At 32.7% G+C, this 17,805-nt stretch overlaps 1 pseudogene; it reads left to right on the top strand.

The window, feature by feature from the left end:
- Nucleotides 1-636: 636 nt before the first annotated feature.
- Nucleotides 637-727, top strand: LOC122106409 (annotated as a pseudogene).
- Nucleotides 728-17,805: the final 17,078 nt, after the last annotated feature.

Genomic DNA, 17,805 nt, shown 5'->3' with positions numbered 1-17,805 from the left:
ATTTAAAACTGGATAAAGCTATGAGTAGCCTTTAAATTTACCCACTAAGGTTACTATTTATAGTTCATCTCATCATTTGTATGTGGCTTATATCATTATTTGTTCATCACTAACATATAACGTAAAGGAGCCCTAAAGATTTAAGAGAAACTGTGTACTTAAAATCTTAACTCTTCACTCTACTTCTTTACACAGTCTTTGCAACTTCTCATTAGTAAAGTTTCTATAAACTCTGAAATGTACATACATACTAGTACATGCTACCAGAAATACTATATACTTTATCGGAAAATTTTATGACCTGCCAAACAGTCTTAATTTTGCCATATAAGCAAATCCCAAAATGAAAGATATTTAAAACATTAAAACTTTTAACAAAGCTTAACATTTGCTGCAATGATCATTATGACAGGTGCCTTGTGTAGAGTAATTGAATTCCTCCTCCTACACTTCTCATAAACAACAAATATCTGAAATTATTTTGTTTTTGGCATGTCAATCTTGACTTTATTGTTAAATGTGTGCTTATGTAAGAAATACATGGTTGCAAAATTTCACAATTCTTTTGAACTTACTTGTTGTTGAATTGTCTCGTTTAAGAAAATCAATTACACTTTATATATAAAAAAATGTTCTGTGCTCAATTTGGCTGCACATATACTAAAATTGGAACATACAGAGAAGATTAGCATGGTCCCTGCACAAGGATGAATAGTTCCATATGTTTACACCAACAGATGCTGGAAGGGATGTGGCCAGAAGGGAAGCCTACTGCATTCTTGGTGGGAGTGTAAACTTGTTCATTCACTTTGGAAAGCGGTTTGGAGGTTCCTCAAAAGACTCCACATAGAGCTCTCCTATTACACAGCAATCCCACTTTTGGGCATTCACCCAAATGATCACAAACAAGTCCATACTAAAACTACCACCACAACAATGTTTATTGTAGCATTATTTGCCATAGCTAAGATAAGGAACCAAGCCCGATACCCCTCAGTAGAAGAATGGATCAAGAAAACGTTCTCTCTCTCTGTGTGTGTGTGTGTGTGTGTGTGTGTGTGTGAATGTACACTTACACAATCACTTTGGAAAGCAGTCTGGTGAGTCCTCAGAAAGCTAATTATTGACCTTCCTTATGGCCTACTCATACCACTTCTAGGCATCTATCCTGAACAACAGGTACCAATATTCAAGAACACATGCACCTCCATGTTTATTGTAGCACTGTTCACAATAGCCAGGATAGGAAAACAACCCATATGTCCCACCAGAGATGAATGGATCCAAAAACTGTTGTAACTATACACAACAGAATATTTTCCAGCCATTAGAAAGGACAAAATAATGGCATTAGCAGGGAAATCAATCAAGCTACAGGAAATCATGTTGAGCGAGGTAAGACAAAAGCACGAGACAAACCACATGGTCTCCATGGTAAGTGGATGTTAAATCCAAAATGTAAGGTGATACAACAAAATTAACAACACTTAAGAAATCAAGGACTTCCACTCATCTGATTGAATCACTACTAAATAACCCCATTCTGCTGATAATATGTGCACACTGAAGGGAAACCAGGAGGACGACACAGAACTAGAGGGAATCAGGGAAAAACATACAACAGTGGGATCCATCAGCTGCACTGGACCTTGACCAAAATGAACTAAGCAACTCAATGTCACTGAAGGGAGGGAGGGAACAAGTGGGAAAGAGGGAACAGCAGAGGCTATGCAAAACAAAAGAAATATACATATTTCCAAACAAAAAAAGTATACATATGGAAGAAATAACTCTATTGCAAAGCTCATAGAACTCATAAGTGTTGTAGACCATGATAGACAATTTGCTCCATCAAAGTTAGAATATGTTTGTGACTTTAACTAAGCATCACTATCCCACAATATTGTGAAATATGGGAAATTATGTAACCACTTAATCACAAGAAAAACATTTGAAAAAATGATGAAGATGGAAAACTAAGTTGCTCTAAAAAACAAAAAACTAAAATGTTCTCTGTGTATATGTGTGTACACACACACACACACACACACACATATACTATATATATTCATATATATGTGTATATATATTAATTCTATGCCTCCATCAGAAAGAATGACATCGCCCAATTTTTAGGAAATGGAAAGACTTGGAAAAAAAATTATATTAACTGATGTAAGCCAAGTCCAAAGAAACATAGGTCCCATGGTATCCCTTATTTGCAATAACTAGTATATGTCTGGGATGAGCAGAAAAGTTGAAAAGCTATGTGTATATGACTAGATAAGTAGATGTTAAGCTATATGACCCTCAAGATAGAGCCGCAAGTGGTTTTTTCTTTCTTGCTGTTGTTTCTCACATATTTATAATGTACGACGTGATTTTTTTTTTGTTTTTTATACATTCCTCCCCAACAATATAACCCCTATTTTCACTTTATTTGATTTGGTGCACCTGCATCTTGTATATACACTTCTCTAATTTGGGGAAGGAAAGGGAAAAAACAACATACTTAAATAGGAATACATTTTGACCCATTGTATAACAATAGATGCACAAGACATTATTTTGAAGAACGAACTTTACAATTTAGACTGGGGACATTGGGTGGGGCTTGCGGGTGTGAGGAGTGTACTTGTGGAGGTGGAAGGAAAGGAATGGTGGGGGAAAAACAAAGGAGGAGGTAACAATGCTTGATAGGAAATGTACTTATTACTTTGCTCATGTAACTATAACCCCTCTGTACAGTATTTTTACAACAAAAAATGTATAAAAATGTTTTGAGATGGAAGTTTATTTTGCCTATTTTACCCATATAATATCGTTAACAAAGAAATTAATGCAAAACACTAATATGAAGATATTTTGAAAAAGTGAGTGTGTGTGCATTCCTGCGTGTTGGCATGCTCAGAGTTTGAAATTAGGGCTTTGTGGTCTCGCTATGTCTTTCTCTCTAGATTGGTGAGCTACTATATGAGCTACATCTCCATTCCTGGCCCTTTGTTAGTTCTTTAAATTTTTGGAAAAATAATCTCATAAATTTATTTTGCCCTGATTGGCTTCCAAATGATATCCACAGATCTCAGGCTCCTTAGTAGGTATCCCGAGTAGTTCGGATTACAGGTGTGACAAACCAGCACAAGGCTTTCAGAACAATTTTAAAAGTAGAAGAAAATTTACTTCACAGAGGCCTGTTTTATCATCTCCTAGTTTTAAAGCATTTTGGATTGATTATATGTGATTTTTTTCATTCTTGAATTCTTAAAATACAGTAAGTGATGATATTTAAAAGATTTAGTACTTTTTAAAAATGATACTGGAACTATGGGACAGAAGAAATTTGCCTCTTTTTGGAGCATAATTTATAAGCTCAGCTCTGTGCATGATAATCCAATGTCACCAACACAGTCTGTGTTGAAGAAAAATGTAACAGAAAACAATCACCATGGACAATAATTGCTATGCTATTATTTCTTGGACAATATGAATATTGAATTGAGATTATCAGAGAATGGAGAGAATTTATCTACTTGTTGTGTATTGCTGAAAGACTTTTGGAAAATTTGACTCATTTCCTTCCTCACTGTGTGTCTTGGGCCATGCACTTACTGCCTATAATTACAATTTTTCCCAGCACTAAAATGGTAATAACATAGGCATTATAGCAAATGTTATCTTAAGAATTAAGGGCCCTTAGAATGCTGAACTCTTTCTCATTCTTATAGAGGTATAATCAGATGAGAGGAACTGTATTTTTTGTTTGCTTACTTCCATTTATTCTTCAGTTTGAAATCTGAACTACTTAAGACTGAAAGAAACCAAAATTAGACACGCAAGCTTTGGAAAGAGCAATAAATGTAAAATAAATAAAATACATATAGCTATGTAAAAGGTCTAACTAAATTGTTATATAGTCTCAAGCATAAACAGAAAATGATTTAAGCAATATCATGTTATTGAAAATTGAAAAATGTTAGAAGTTGCTTAATTTTTTCCTTTTTACTACCTTGAATTAATTATTTTTGTATAGAGAGATTAAAGATGAGATTAACAAGACACTTGATTAAAAATGGACAAAAGTTCAAATAGACATGTTTTCCATAAAGCCCTCTATACCAGTGGGTTTACACAGTTGTGTTTAACACAACTTCTGTGCTGGCTTAATGCTTTGTGAGCAGAAGTCATTAGAGAAATGTAATTCAAAATTACTATGATACTACTTCATAACTATTAGAACTCTTATTTAAAAAAAATCAAAGGAACCAGGTGTGGTGGTAAAGGTATGTAATTCCAAGCATTTAGGAGGTTGGATTTCAGTCTTAAGCGAGTCTGGGGTAGTGAAGATAGTAAAAACTTGCCCTTTATTACTTTTTGAATAAAAAGTAATAATGTTGGTGAGAGTGTGAAGAAAAGGAAATTTTCTACACTCTTGATCAAAATACAGGTTAATATTCTCCTTGTAGAAAGTAGTATGCAGTTTTCTAAAGAAATCATAGTTGAAATATCATCTGATCCACCAATCATGTGATTATTTCTCTCTGGGTAACTCGTAATTATATCTGTAGTTCATTGTTATTCACATTATTCACAACAACAGCCAAGATATAAATCGAAGTTCAGTGTTCAACTACACTAATAAAGCAACTCTGGTAGATGCAGAAATATCTTTTTGTTTCATCCTTAAATTAACGAGAGACTTCTCCCATTAGCCACAACTTACAATGACCTGAAAGATATATTCAAAATGAAGAAAAATGTTATGTTCTGATCTTTGGAAACACACACACACACACACACACACACACACACAAAATCCGCAAACATTAAGACAGAATTTTTTTTTAAGTAAAGCAAAGTGGAACTTCTGGGGCATTTATGCATAAGATATTAGATATACATTATGACCAGGTATAGAGTTGTAATGTACAACATGAAGATACAGGGGACAACATTGGCCTTAGTCCAAGTGCAATGTTTTCTCTTTTACCATCCAACTGTGTTTACTTGTAGAATTAGAGGTACATTCTACTACAACAAATGAGAGAAATTAGGCAATGTATATTACTTTGAGTCTGTCTTTCTTCACTTAATGTAAGTTTGTTCCAAGTCTTTCCATTTCCTTATGAATGGTGTAATGTCATTCTTTCTGGATCAATAGAATCGCATCATACTGAAGAGTTTCTACATGGCAATGGAAAAAGTTAGCAGGATATATAGAAAAAGATCAGAATGGAAGATTTTTACTAGCTAAGCATTAGACAAGAGTTTTCATAACAAACCCATATTTAGAGATCAAAAAGTTAAACCCAACAAAAATAAACCCTCAAATAAACAAGAACCCAATTAATATATGGGATAAAGACTTAAAGATAACTTCTTAGAAGAAGAAGTAAGAATGACAAATTGACGCATCATTCTCCATAAAAGAAATGCAAATCCAAACAACACTGAGATTCATCTCACCCCTCTTACAAGGTCATTATGAACAAACAAACAATCACAGATACTGATAAGGATGTGGCCCAAAGGAAACTCTATTACACTGTTGGGGGGAATGTAATCTTGTTCAATCACTTTGGAAAACACCATGGAAATTGCTCACAGAACTGAATAGAGAGCTACCTACCTATGATACAGGAATTTCACTTATGGTCATTTATCTAATAGAGCAGAAACAAGGCCACACTGAAACTACCAGCATAATCATGTTGATTATTGCATTATTTTCTGTAGCCAACATATGGAATCAGCCCAGAGGCCTCTCATTGTAAAACGAGATCAAGGATTATATATATATATATATATTATATATACATATATGTATATATATGTATATATAATATATATACATACATATATAATATCTAATTTTATTGGTCCTAATTTGCAAGTATATATGTATGTATATAAATGTATGTATACAAACATAAATACATATATATATATATTCAAACATATAAATACATACATAATGGAATTCTGTTCATCCATCAGAAAGAATAATATTGCACCATTCTAAAGGAAAAATGAAACACTTAGAAATAATGTTAAGTGAAAAAAAGCAGACCCAGAGAAACTTAGTTTGCATGACTTTCCTCACTTGTGGTAGATAGGAGTGTCCATAAATTTAAAAGTAAACACACTGGATGGTGTGCAAGGAGGTACAAAGGAATTATCTGAAATGTCAGAATCCATGAAAATACTATAATTCTCTTAAAAGGCTAAGTCAATGCCCAACAAAATTAATACCAGTAAATATGTAGTGCAAGAGAGTATAGTGGGGGGCAATCTGAGAGGAGTAGGAAATTGAAGGGGAAAAGGATAGAATACAGGCAAGAATCCATTGTATACTTCCAAGAATTGAAATATACAAAGCAAGGGGTAGTGTGAAATGGGGTTGAAGGTATTGAAGTGGTAACACAATTCCAGGTACATTGTACACATAAACTGCTTTGTTAAATGGCAAGAAATTCCATAACATATTATTGAGATACATAAGGATGGGGTTTTATTGGTAGGGGTGGATGAGAGTGCTGAAAGGGGTGACATTGATCAAGATGCACTGTATCCACACATTGTTTCAGTGAATGGCAACTCCTTTGTACAATTAAAGATAATAAACATATTTTAAAAATTAATTATGATAGTTGAATAGAGTTGAACCTCAATTCAATTCCCATTTGAAAATATTTTTAACCAGGAGACTTGGAGAATAAAATTCAAATAATAAAACCTTATGAATCTTTTTTACCAGAATTTGTGAAATGTAAATCAAAACTTTGCTTTTTTTCAGCCATTGGGCTGTTAATATATTTCAAAGTAAGTGGCTTAAAAACATCAGGCGTATATTATCCATACTCTAGAAGCTTAAACATTGATTTTAAAAATGGTTATTCAAAGCAATTCTTTGTCTTATGGGGGTCTACTTTCTGATTCATTATAATCTATTTTCTGGATATTCACATGGCAGAGTAATTATATTGGACTTCTTTCGACAGGATCATTATTGCAGCGTCATCTCTGAAAGGTTTATTCTAATATCATCAGACAGGAGAATAGAATTTTAACACGTGTATCTGGAAGGAGTTACATCGTCCAAAACACTTTGCTACTTTTGCTTTAACTCAATGTGGTGTAAATTTGGATATTATTTCATAGAACATAATAACTTAAGGACAAGGTTATAACATGTAAATTATGTGCATGATTCTTCTTACAATGGGAATAATTACAGTGATGGCAAAGTGAAGTATGATTGTTTAGTGGCTCTTGAATCACATCATAGGTAACCATGTTAACGTGGTGCAGCCTTTCTAAGGCCCTTCTGATGTATTTGAACAATCTCCATTGACTTAATTGCTTTCAGAAATATTTGTTCGTGCCAACAAATACAGATCTCCTTTCATTTTAATTACTGTTCACTATTAGGACTCCCACAAACACCAAAATCAGAGTATGCTAATTTCTCTGATAAAATACATCATAAAATTGTTACAATTAATATAACATAAAGACTAATACTAATAGCATTATATTTACTAGTATTCACATTATATAATATATTGACATCCCTTGGTTACCTCAATTTTTAGAATATTTATAACTAAATGTAAATTGTTTGCAAATAATTATTTTATGATGTATGGAAAATGAGAAAAAGATTTGCATAAATATTTACTACAGATGCAAACAGATTCACCTGGTTATTTCTGAACCTTCATTTGTTGGTTTCATTCATGCATAGGGAACATGCAGAGAAATGAAAATTGCAATCTTGCATTTACTAAAGGGATAATTACAAGTTTATGTTGGGCTAAATAGCATATTTTATAAATTAAATTGTTTTTTCCCTTCCTTCCTTCCTCCCTTCCTTCGTTTCTTCATTCCTTCATTCCTTAAATCCTTCCTTTTTTCCTTCCATCCTTCTTTTCTTCTTTCCTTTCTCCCTTTTCCCCTCCATCCCTACCCCTCTCTCTCTTTCTCTCTTCTTTCCTTTTTTTCCTTCTCTCTTTCGTTCTTTTTCTTCCTTTCTTCCTTTCTTTCTTTTACTCAGACTATTTCTTATGGCTATAGAAAAAATTCCAACTGTTATACTCCAAGGTGTTATGTGTAATTATAAATATACTATATTAATATTAATTTTAATAACCTTTGTTATATCTTAAGACAAACTGTAATAAAAACAACTTCACAAAATTTCAGGATATGTAACAAATATTACTTTCCATGATATTGTTTATTTCTTCAAACTAAAATGAGAATTTATAAATAATATTGTGTGTGTGTTGTTCTAGTAATTTGAACTCCAGACTTATCCCTTGATTTTTTTCCCAGCAAGGACATTGCTCTAACATTTGAGCCACAACTCCACTTCTGGATTTGTGTGTGTGTGCGTGTGTTGTGATGTGTGTGTGATTAATTGAGGTGCGACTCACAAATCTTGCCAAGTCTGGCTTTTTAAATTTATTTTTATTTTTTTTTATTGTGAAAATACCGTACAGAGGGGTTATAATTACATGGGCAAGGTAATGAGTACATTTCTTATCAAGCATTGTTGCCTCCTCCTTTGTTTCCCCTTCCCGACCCTTCCCATCTACCCCCCCTCGGCCCCCTCACCTGGTCAAAGTTGTAAAGTTAGTTTTTCATCATTACGACTTTTACACCTCATAGTTGCAATGGGTCCACCTCTATCCTTATTTAAACCATGTTTTTTTCTCTTCCCCTCCACAAATTATACCAACATCAAATACAATGAAAGCAGTGGGGGAAGGGACATGTCTAAGACAAGCAGCACAGGTCAGATAAATTGATGTTAGGTGAAATGGACCCCAAAATAAGTATTCAAATGTTTTTTTTTCCTGTAATTGTTTCCAACATATTTATAAGATGATTTCTTTGTTGTCAATGCTGGCTTTGAACCCTAGCTTCCTGAGTAGTGAGGATTACAAGCTTGAGATACCCATATTCAGCACTGATATAATATATGTAAGAATAAAATAAATTTCTTATTTGAATTCCATTTAGATATTTATTTAGTTATTGAATCTGAATCTGCAGTGTGAAAAAAAGTTTCCATTTTTATCAAAAAATATACACTCAATGGTTTAAATTGCAGAAACTTTGTACAAATTGAAATACTCTAATATTCAAAAGCAATGAAGGGATCGTTAATCAAATTTCTAATTTAAGCTAAAACAATAGGCTCTGTCAGGGTGAATAAAGTAATTTTTCATTAAATTAAATATTATCTACTGTGGTCACATGATTTTATCTTCTTTTAAACCTAAACCTTTTTGAAATAAAATATGGATTCATATATTTTTTGAGTATATAAAAATCTTAATTACTGGTCATTTATTTCTGAGGTTTGAGTACGGAGACATTTCAGAAAAACACTCAATTTCATGTATTTTATTTCAACAGTGATTTTTAGAAATTGAATCAATCTCCATATGAGATAAAACAAGATATTCGATGACTTATGCAATTATTCCTATAGACTTGAATATAACATTTTTGAATGGTATGAAATTCATATTATTCCTACTCTATAGAATAATTAAGAAATAGATGATTGTGATAGTATTTATTTTTCCTTCAACTAGAGAGAACCTAACTATAGATGACAAAACTTGAATAGAAATGTCATAAAATTATGAAAAATTAAAATCATTATGAGTTAGATGAAATAGTCATTTTTGAAGGTCACAAAATGAAATCTCTGAAGCTTCCTTATCTGTTAAATTAAATGTATTTGCACTCAAAATATTTCTCCAGCAATGGTATAACCAAACCACCTCCATGCCAAATAGCCTCTCTGATTAATTCAACTAAATATTTAGGAACAGAAGTTATCACAATGTATAGAAATATCTACCCACCACTCTAGAAATTAAATCTGAAATCATAAAGGATTGAGATTAATAATTAGCTTTCACTAAGTTGCCATAAAGAGGTGAATCCTTTCATGTGGGCATAGTGGTAGAGATTTGGTCACTGAGAACTTGTGATCAAAGGTGTTAAGATTAAAGTCCTTTCCTCCTCTTCCTTCCTTTTCTTCTCTGTCTCCTCCTTCTTCTTTTCCTTCTCCCTCTCTCTCTTACCTCCTCCTCCTTCTCCCTCTCCCACTCCTATTCCTCTTCTTCTTTACTTCCTGGCTTCTATTAATAGACATATTCCAACACATACTCCTGACATGGGGTACTGTGCCACCTCCAACCCAAGTCAATGAGGGTAAGAAACATAATCTGAAATGTGTAAAATCAGAAGTCAAGTTTAATCTTTCCCAATTTTGAGTTAATTTTATAAAGTATTTTTTCATATTGATAGGAGACTGTCACAGCATGCTCTCATTTATTATAGGGGATAAGATTTACTGGAAAAAAATCTAACCAACATCACCCTAATGAAATGATTGATTAAATTAATATTATATTAGGACAAATCTATTTTAAAATATAAGATATAGTTCAATATGAGTCAAAAAATCACCTCTAAGATTTCGTATAAAAGGCAGCAGAATACAATCTGTTCCTCAAGGAAATTGACCTATAATTGGCTGTACTGTCAATTTCATAAGTGATGTAAGAAGAATATAGAACAAATTTCAACTCAAACTGCATGATATAACATTTACTTTGTCCCGTGTATACTTTCTTTGTCTGGTTCCCAAAATGACTTGTATTTTATCATATTTTTAATGAAATTTAAGTAGTTTTGTAGGACTTGCTGTTTGACAAAGCAGTATATTAACAGTGTATAGTGAGTTTTTTTTTTTCTTTTTCCTCTCCTGAGGTTTGAACTCTGAGTCTGGGGGCTGTCCCTGAGCTCCTTTGGATGAATAATAGAAATTTATCACTTGAGGTACAGCAGCACTTTCTGATTTTTCTGAGATTTAATTGGAGATAAGAATATCATAGACTTTCTTGCCTGAGCTGGCTTCAAACCTCAATTTTCTGCCTCCTGATTATCTAGGATTACAGCCGTGAGCCGCTAGTGCCTGGCTTAATAAAATGCACCTTTTTTTGCCATTCCTGGGGCTTGAATTCATGCCTTGGCAATGTCCTTGAGCTTCTTTTTCTCATGCTAGTACTCTATGACTTGTGTCATAGTGCCAATTCCTGCTTTTTTCTTTATGTAGTACTGAGAAATCAAACCCAGGGCTTAACACATGTAAGGCAAGCATTTACCACTAAGCCACATTCCATGGCCAATACAATGCATCTTGGTGATCATTATCCCTCATCCTTCTCAATCCTATCTCACAGCTCAATTTACATGAATTTGTAGAATATTCACTGGCTCTTAATATCATGTATAACCACTCAGAGGATATATCACAGATCATATTTTCTTGATAGTCTTATTCATCAACGTACTAACATTGTGCATTATGGAATTCTGTGATTTTAAATTCTAAATTATCACTCAGATTCACCCACTACTATTCTAAAAATTTTCCTAAGGTTAATGCAAATGCAATCTGTAATTCTTTGATAAAATACAATGATTCTTAGAATGTTAAAGTTTTGGAGTAAGAACTTCACCTTCAGTTCAGGAACATTTTATCATTACTACCCTCTCAAAATACTCAAATATTTATTAATAGTCATTTCCTGTCATCATTTCAACCTACTCTCCTCTACAGATTCTACCTCTACAGATGTGTCAATTTAAAAACATCATATAATTAGAAAATGTAGTCTATTTTATCCACTTCTCCCATGTAATATCACTGTTTCCAAAGCAAGTCCATGTAAATTTTTCTCATGGATAGAGCATATTGTTTGTATGCATGTGTATATTGAAATAACATCCTAAATGGGCATTTCAATGTTTTATTACATATTATTATAAAGGGTTTTGCTATGTATATACTTGTACATGTGTCTCATTGGACATATGTTGAAATATATTTTGTATATAAAATTGTAATTCAAAATGCTGGATCATAGAGGCAATTCTATGTGTAATATCTTAAAGATTTCCAGTATGTTTAAGAAACGGACTATATCATTTTAACTGCCAGGCACCCATGTATAAGGATTGCAATTTCTACATAATGGTTGTTCAGGGCTATCTTATTGTTTCTATTTCCACTAATCTCTATATGTATGCAATGTCTAGGTATGTTATGATCTTTCCATATGTTCCTTGATTGTTGTTATATTACTATAGAGATATGTATTTGGATTTTATTCAGGATGGTTAAAGTATTTCATTGACATTAATATGCTCAATATATTTCTGATTCAAGTCTATTTCAATAAATGTATACGTGAACACACTATATGTACATATGCATATTTTCATACTTATATGTGTATATATTCAAATACCTATATATGTATAAATATATAAGAATATACAGATGTGTACATACATGTATACATATACATATACGTATATTATTATTTTTACTTGTCTATAAGTTATCGTTTCACTTTATTAGCCTAACATGTCCTTTATTGATTTTACTTTATTTTATTTTATGTTTAAGATGTTGTAAAGAGGAGCCAGGTGATGGTGGCTCACGCCTGTAATCATAGCCACTCAGGAGGCTGAGATCTGAGGATTATGGTTCAAAGCCAGCCTGTGCAGGAAAAGTCCATGAGACTCTTATCTCCAATAAACCACCAGAAAGCCGGAGGTGGTACTATGGCTCAAGTGGTAGAGCTCTAGCCTTGAAGTTGAAGAGCTGAGGGACAGCACCCAGGCCCAGGGTTCAAGGCCCAGAACCACCACCAGAACCAGCAACAAGAAAAAGAATACTGACTCAAAAAGCAATAGTATTAAGCAGTCTGAAAGATAGGATCAAGTCTAACATTTTAGAATTATCATAGATACCAGCAAACTTTGAGTACAATGAGCCATGAGCGCTCAGAATGTTGACTGAATTTCTTAGTTTCTTTACACAATCATTATAAGTATGCATTTCCTCATCTATCTTTCTTTCATTTCACCACAGAATGTGTATTTATCCTTTATGTCATACTTGAATACCAAAGCCTTTGGAAGATAGTTATTAATTGGTGTATAATAATTATATGGAGATATCTTATTGAAACATCTTACACTCTCACATATGGATGAAGGGCCTGATAAACCCGTTTCTGGCTTTCTCAATTCCCATTGCCCTTTATATTTCAACTGTATTCTGTGAATTTCTTTGTGCTATCTTCACACCTTGTCAAAATGTATTAAAGTGCTATTTACTCACCGTCATTGAAATTTATACAATGATTAATATAAAAGCAAAAATCTAAATAAATGGAGACATAATTTTTGTGGATTGGAGGATACAATTGAGAAAAGATATGAATTTTCTCTTCCCCTTTTTTTGGTCATTCATTGCGCTTGAAATCTGTTCCTGGCGCTGTCCTTCTGCTCTTCAGTTGAAAGTGATGCTCTACTCATTGAGCAATTGTGCCACTTCTGGTTTTCTGGTGGTTAATTGGAAATAAGAGTCTTACGGACATTCCCATTCCAGCTAGATTTCAACCACAATCCTCAGAACTCAGCCTCCTATGCAGCAAGGATTACAAGCATGAGGCAACAGCACTCAGCTTCACAGTTTTATTTATGTTTATGACAATTTCTAAAAACACCTAACTAGACTCTTTGAGTCATTGACAAAGAAAAATAAACTGCAATATATTTCTGTCCAATATTAAAGCTATTAGTGTAAAATTGTTATATTTGTATAGGAAATATTGTACATCTCAATGGGTCTGTAGGGCACCAGATTAGATCCACATAAATATTATCAAGGAATATTTATAAGGGGGAAACCAAACATTTGTGGAATGACGTTCTGTTTAATAAGAGGTGTTAAGTTAGGCAGTATGTGGGAAAATTAAAAAGTGAACATTGACTTAAACATAACACTTTATTCAAATGTTAACTTCAAGCATGATTAAAACGTGGTATATAAAACAAAAAGAGAGATGGAAATGTAAACCAAAGTAAGATGTTTTGACAATTTTGAGATGAAGCAGTCTTAAATTTGTCATTAAAATTGTTGGAAAAAGTTCAACGAAAAAGTTGAACTCAATAAAAGTGTAAAACACTTTCGTCTATGAAAACTCATATACAAGTGGTGAATAGAAGTTGGGAGCAGGTGGCTCATGTATCTCATCCTAGCTACTTGGGAGGCTGTGATTTGAGTATTGCTGTTTGAAGGCAGCCCACAAAATAAACTTCCTGATAATCTTATCTCTGATTATTTAGCAAAAAAGCCAGAAGTGAGGCATGACTGAAATGGTAAATTGTTAAAAAAAATTGCAACAAATCTTAGGGACCCTGAGTTCAAGCCCCAGGACCAAACAAGTTTGAATCAACTTGATATGATGTAACTGTTATAAATTTTTATCAGTTAAATCAATGAATATTATACATTCCTACAGAAATATAATTGGAAACAAAAGGCATAATTGTTGTCTTAAAATAAGTAATGGAACCATGAATTTCTTCCACTTTACAATTCATGTTTTATGTAACTTTAATTAGCAGACTTCCAGGACTAAAAGTAAGTATATTAATTGTATACCACAAGAAGCAAAGTTATTATAGTTAAGAATAGATATTTCATCCTAGCCAGAAGATGTTTTTGAGCATTCTCGCTAAAAAGAAATGTTACATACAGAAATTAATGGATATGATGTAGCTATATCATTACACAACATATAAATGAATGGGATTATCAATCAATATTTCATAGCTATGTAAAAACTAATTGTGTAGCTAGGAGCCAGTGGCTCATGCTTATAACCCTAGCTACTAAGAAGGCTGAGAACTGAGACTCATGGTTCAAAGCCAGCCTAGGCAGGAAAGTCCGTGAGACTCTTATTTCCAATGAGCCACCAGAAAACTGGCAGTGGCTCAAGTGGTAGAGCACTAGTCTTGAGCTGAAGAGCTGAGAGACAGTGTCCAGGCCCAGATTTCAAGCTCCACGACCAACAAAAAATAAAAAATAAACAGTTACAAATAAACAAATATTTTGACATAAATGTTAAAAAATATATTCTAACAATTTTTAAATCCTTACTAGGTATACTAGTTTATATAAATATAGAGAATTGATTTCTGGATTAGTTGTCATTGAATCAATTTTGTAAATCACACATTTGTCACTCAATTCATATTTGTATATTTCTATACTTATATAACTTAAGTATAATTAATTGATACGTGAAAGGCAATACTGTTTTAGAAATCTCCCTTGGCTTTCTATAATTAACCCTCCTACCCTAAAATCAATATGCCCTCCAACATAGTCAGACGTTTCATTTCATTGGAGCAGAAAAGTATAAGACATAATCATTGTTGGAACAAGTAACATTTAACATGTATTTCACTAAGTTTAAGAACCAAAAAATTCAGATCATCTTAACAATGCTAGTAATAGTAAAATGTCTTCTGAGCTTTTCAGTCTTTAAGGAGATGAAAATCTTTAATTATACATCTATTTTTTTCTACCTAACATCCTATATCTCAGGAAGATATTTTTAGGTAACCCTCTGTTCCTGATTAGAAGACCGGAACAAAGGCAATAATGAAAATAATCAAGGAAAATACTTGAAAACTCTAAAAAACCAATCACAGACACTCCTGTTTTCATCCATTTCAATGAGAATGTACGTTAAAGTGTCCTGTTAATTAGCAGTGAAGAAGGGAACAGAATACTTTGTTTGAAGACAGCTTGACTTTTAACAATTCAATACAAGCACAATGGATTTATCTTTTTTTTTTCTATACAGTTGCCAAAATAAAAGAGAACAACACCCAAAGACAGGAAAACACCTAAGGCAAAGCAGTAAACTTTTGTCTATAAAGTAATTTTGAGGGTCTGTCTCTTTCAAAGTCAGGCTTGCAAAGAGGAAAATGTATTTGCTTTGGTGTGAACAATAAAAACATAAAAATCCTCTATTAATGTTTATCATATTTTGACTAGGACTTCTCGTGTTGGAGAAGAGTAAAGGCAAGAAAAATTTCAAGATTTTTGGACTATTCCCCAATATCATTCTTATTTATCAGCTATAGCTATGGAAGTAGCCTTGATTACTCTTAATATCATTCTTCTTTACATTTAGAAGCATTGTTTGTTTCTGGGTTATAAGCTGCAAACACTTGAGTATTAATAAAGGGTCATTTCCTAAGAGTGGAAAGATGCTTTGTAAACAAACCTAAAATATCAAAGGCTTAGAATAGTGGAAACTGTTTTCTAGCTATATCACAATCTGTATATGTAGACTTTGTTTCCCATTGTTCCAGAGGAACCATTTTTGTTATCTTCTTTTTCACCATCTAGTGATCATATACCATCCTATACCATCCTGGGATGGCTGTACATTTACTGGATTCTCTAATTGCTGTTGGAAAGTTAGGAAGGATAGAAAATTGAGTTTTTGTATCTGTTTTACCTTATTTTTTATTACTTTAGAAACTGTATCTCAAAATGTCACAAATTATTTTATAATATTAGGAGACATATTTCATTTCCGTATTCTTAGGCTTCTACATAATTTTGGTATTTAGTGATCCCCAAATGTGAAAATAAAGATAGGAAACCTCTTATTTAAATAATAATTAGAATTTCAAGACTTCTTTATGTAAGGCCTGTAAGTAGTATGCACATCATACATGTGTACAAAGCCAGTGGCAACATTTTCTTATTCTCAAAAACTAGGAAATGTGGTGTCCCTATAGTTGCATCAGGAAAAGGCTGTAGTTGAATTAGTTTACTAATCTAAATCTGCTTCAAACCATTTCTACACTTTTGGTGGCTTGAATAACCCGTATTTATCATTTTGCAGTTCTAAAGGACAGAAATTTGAAAGAAGTCATACTAGATTAAAATCGAGCTACCTACAGAGCTAAAATATTTTTCAAATGATTCTAATGGAAAAATTAATTACTTGTTGTTCTGCTTTCCAGAAATTCAGAATCTGGGTTGTTTTATTTTTCTTTATTTTCTATTGTAGCATCTTTACATGTCTCTGATGGTTCTAACCTCATCACGTCCTTTCGAACTATACCTGGGTCTTTAAAGTACCCATTTGAATATATTTAACCCATCTGATAATTCTTCATATTTGTGTTCCTTAGATTATGAAGGGTGATTATTTTACAAACTTATATACATATAATGCAAATGTACATTTGAGGGATTAGTTATTTGGGGAAGACAGATATTATGGAAAGGTATTTTACTATGTAAAGTGAGTGTGTAGCATACTTTTTACTATAAACTGTTATCCTTTCATTCATTTTGAACTACATATTTCTTCAATGAAATATAACTAAAAAAATTAGTCCCTGAAAGCAATTAATACTGATTAAAACATTGTCATGTACTAGAAATACTAAATGCCAGAGAGCAGCTCCTGAAGTGGTTGTGGCACTATCACTTTTTGTATATTCTACTTACAATCTTCTCTTTTCAACAGCATTTGATTGTTATTTTGGAATTATGGTTAATATTTATTTGACTGCTATTTTTTAAAGAATGCATTACCCAATACTGGTTCAATTTTTCTAACTTTTTTGGGTCTATTCTATTTCTGAAAGAAACACAGCCATTTGAATTACATTAACTGCTTACTGAAGTTGAATCAGCGTGGAGAGGAAAAGAAGAAAAAATATGTCTCTGTGGGTATGTCAAGGTAAAAGTACATCTACAAGCTATTTATCTTACAATCATCTATTTTTCATTATGTTTAGATTCTGATAAAATTTAGTCTTTCAACTCACATAATGTTAATGCAGCCTTATTTCATGCCACCCAAAAGCAAATAACAAATTACT

The sequence above is a fragment of the Dipodomys spectabilis genome, unplaced genomic scaffold (assembly GCF_019054845.1).
Source record: "Dipodomys spectabilis isolate Male_0828 unplaced genomic scaffold, ASM1905484v1 ptg000040l, whole genome shotgun sequence".
NCBI lineage: Eukaryota > Metazoa > Chordata > Mammalia > Rodentia > Heteromyidae > Dipodomys > Dipodomys spectabilis.
Note: the sequence above shows the minus strand (reverse complement) of the source record. Positions and strands in the feature narration are given on the sequence as shown.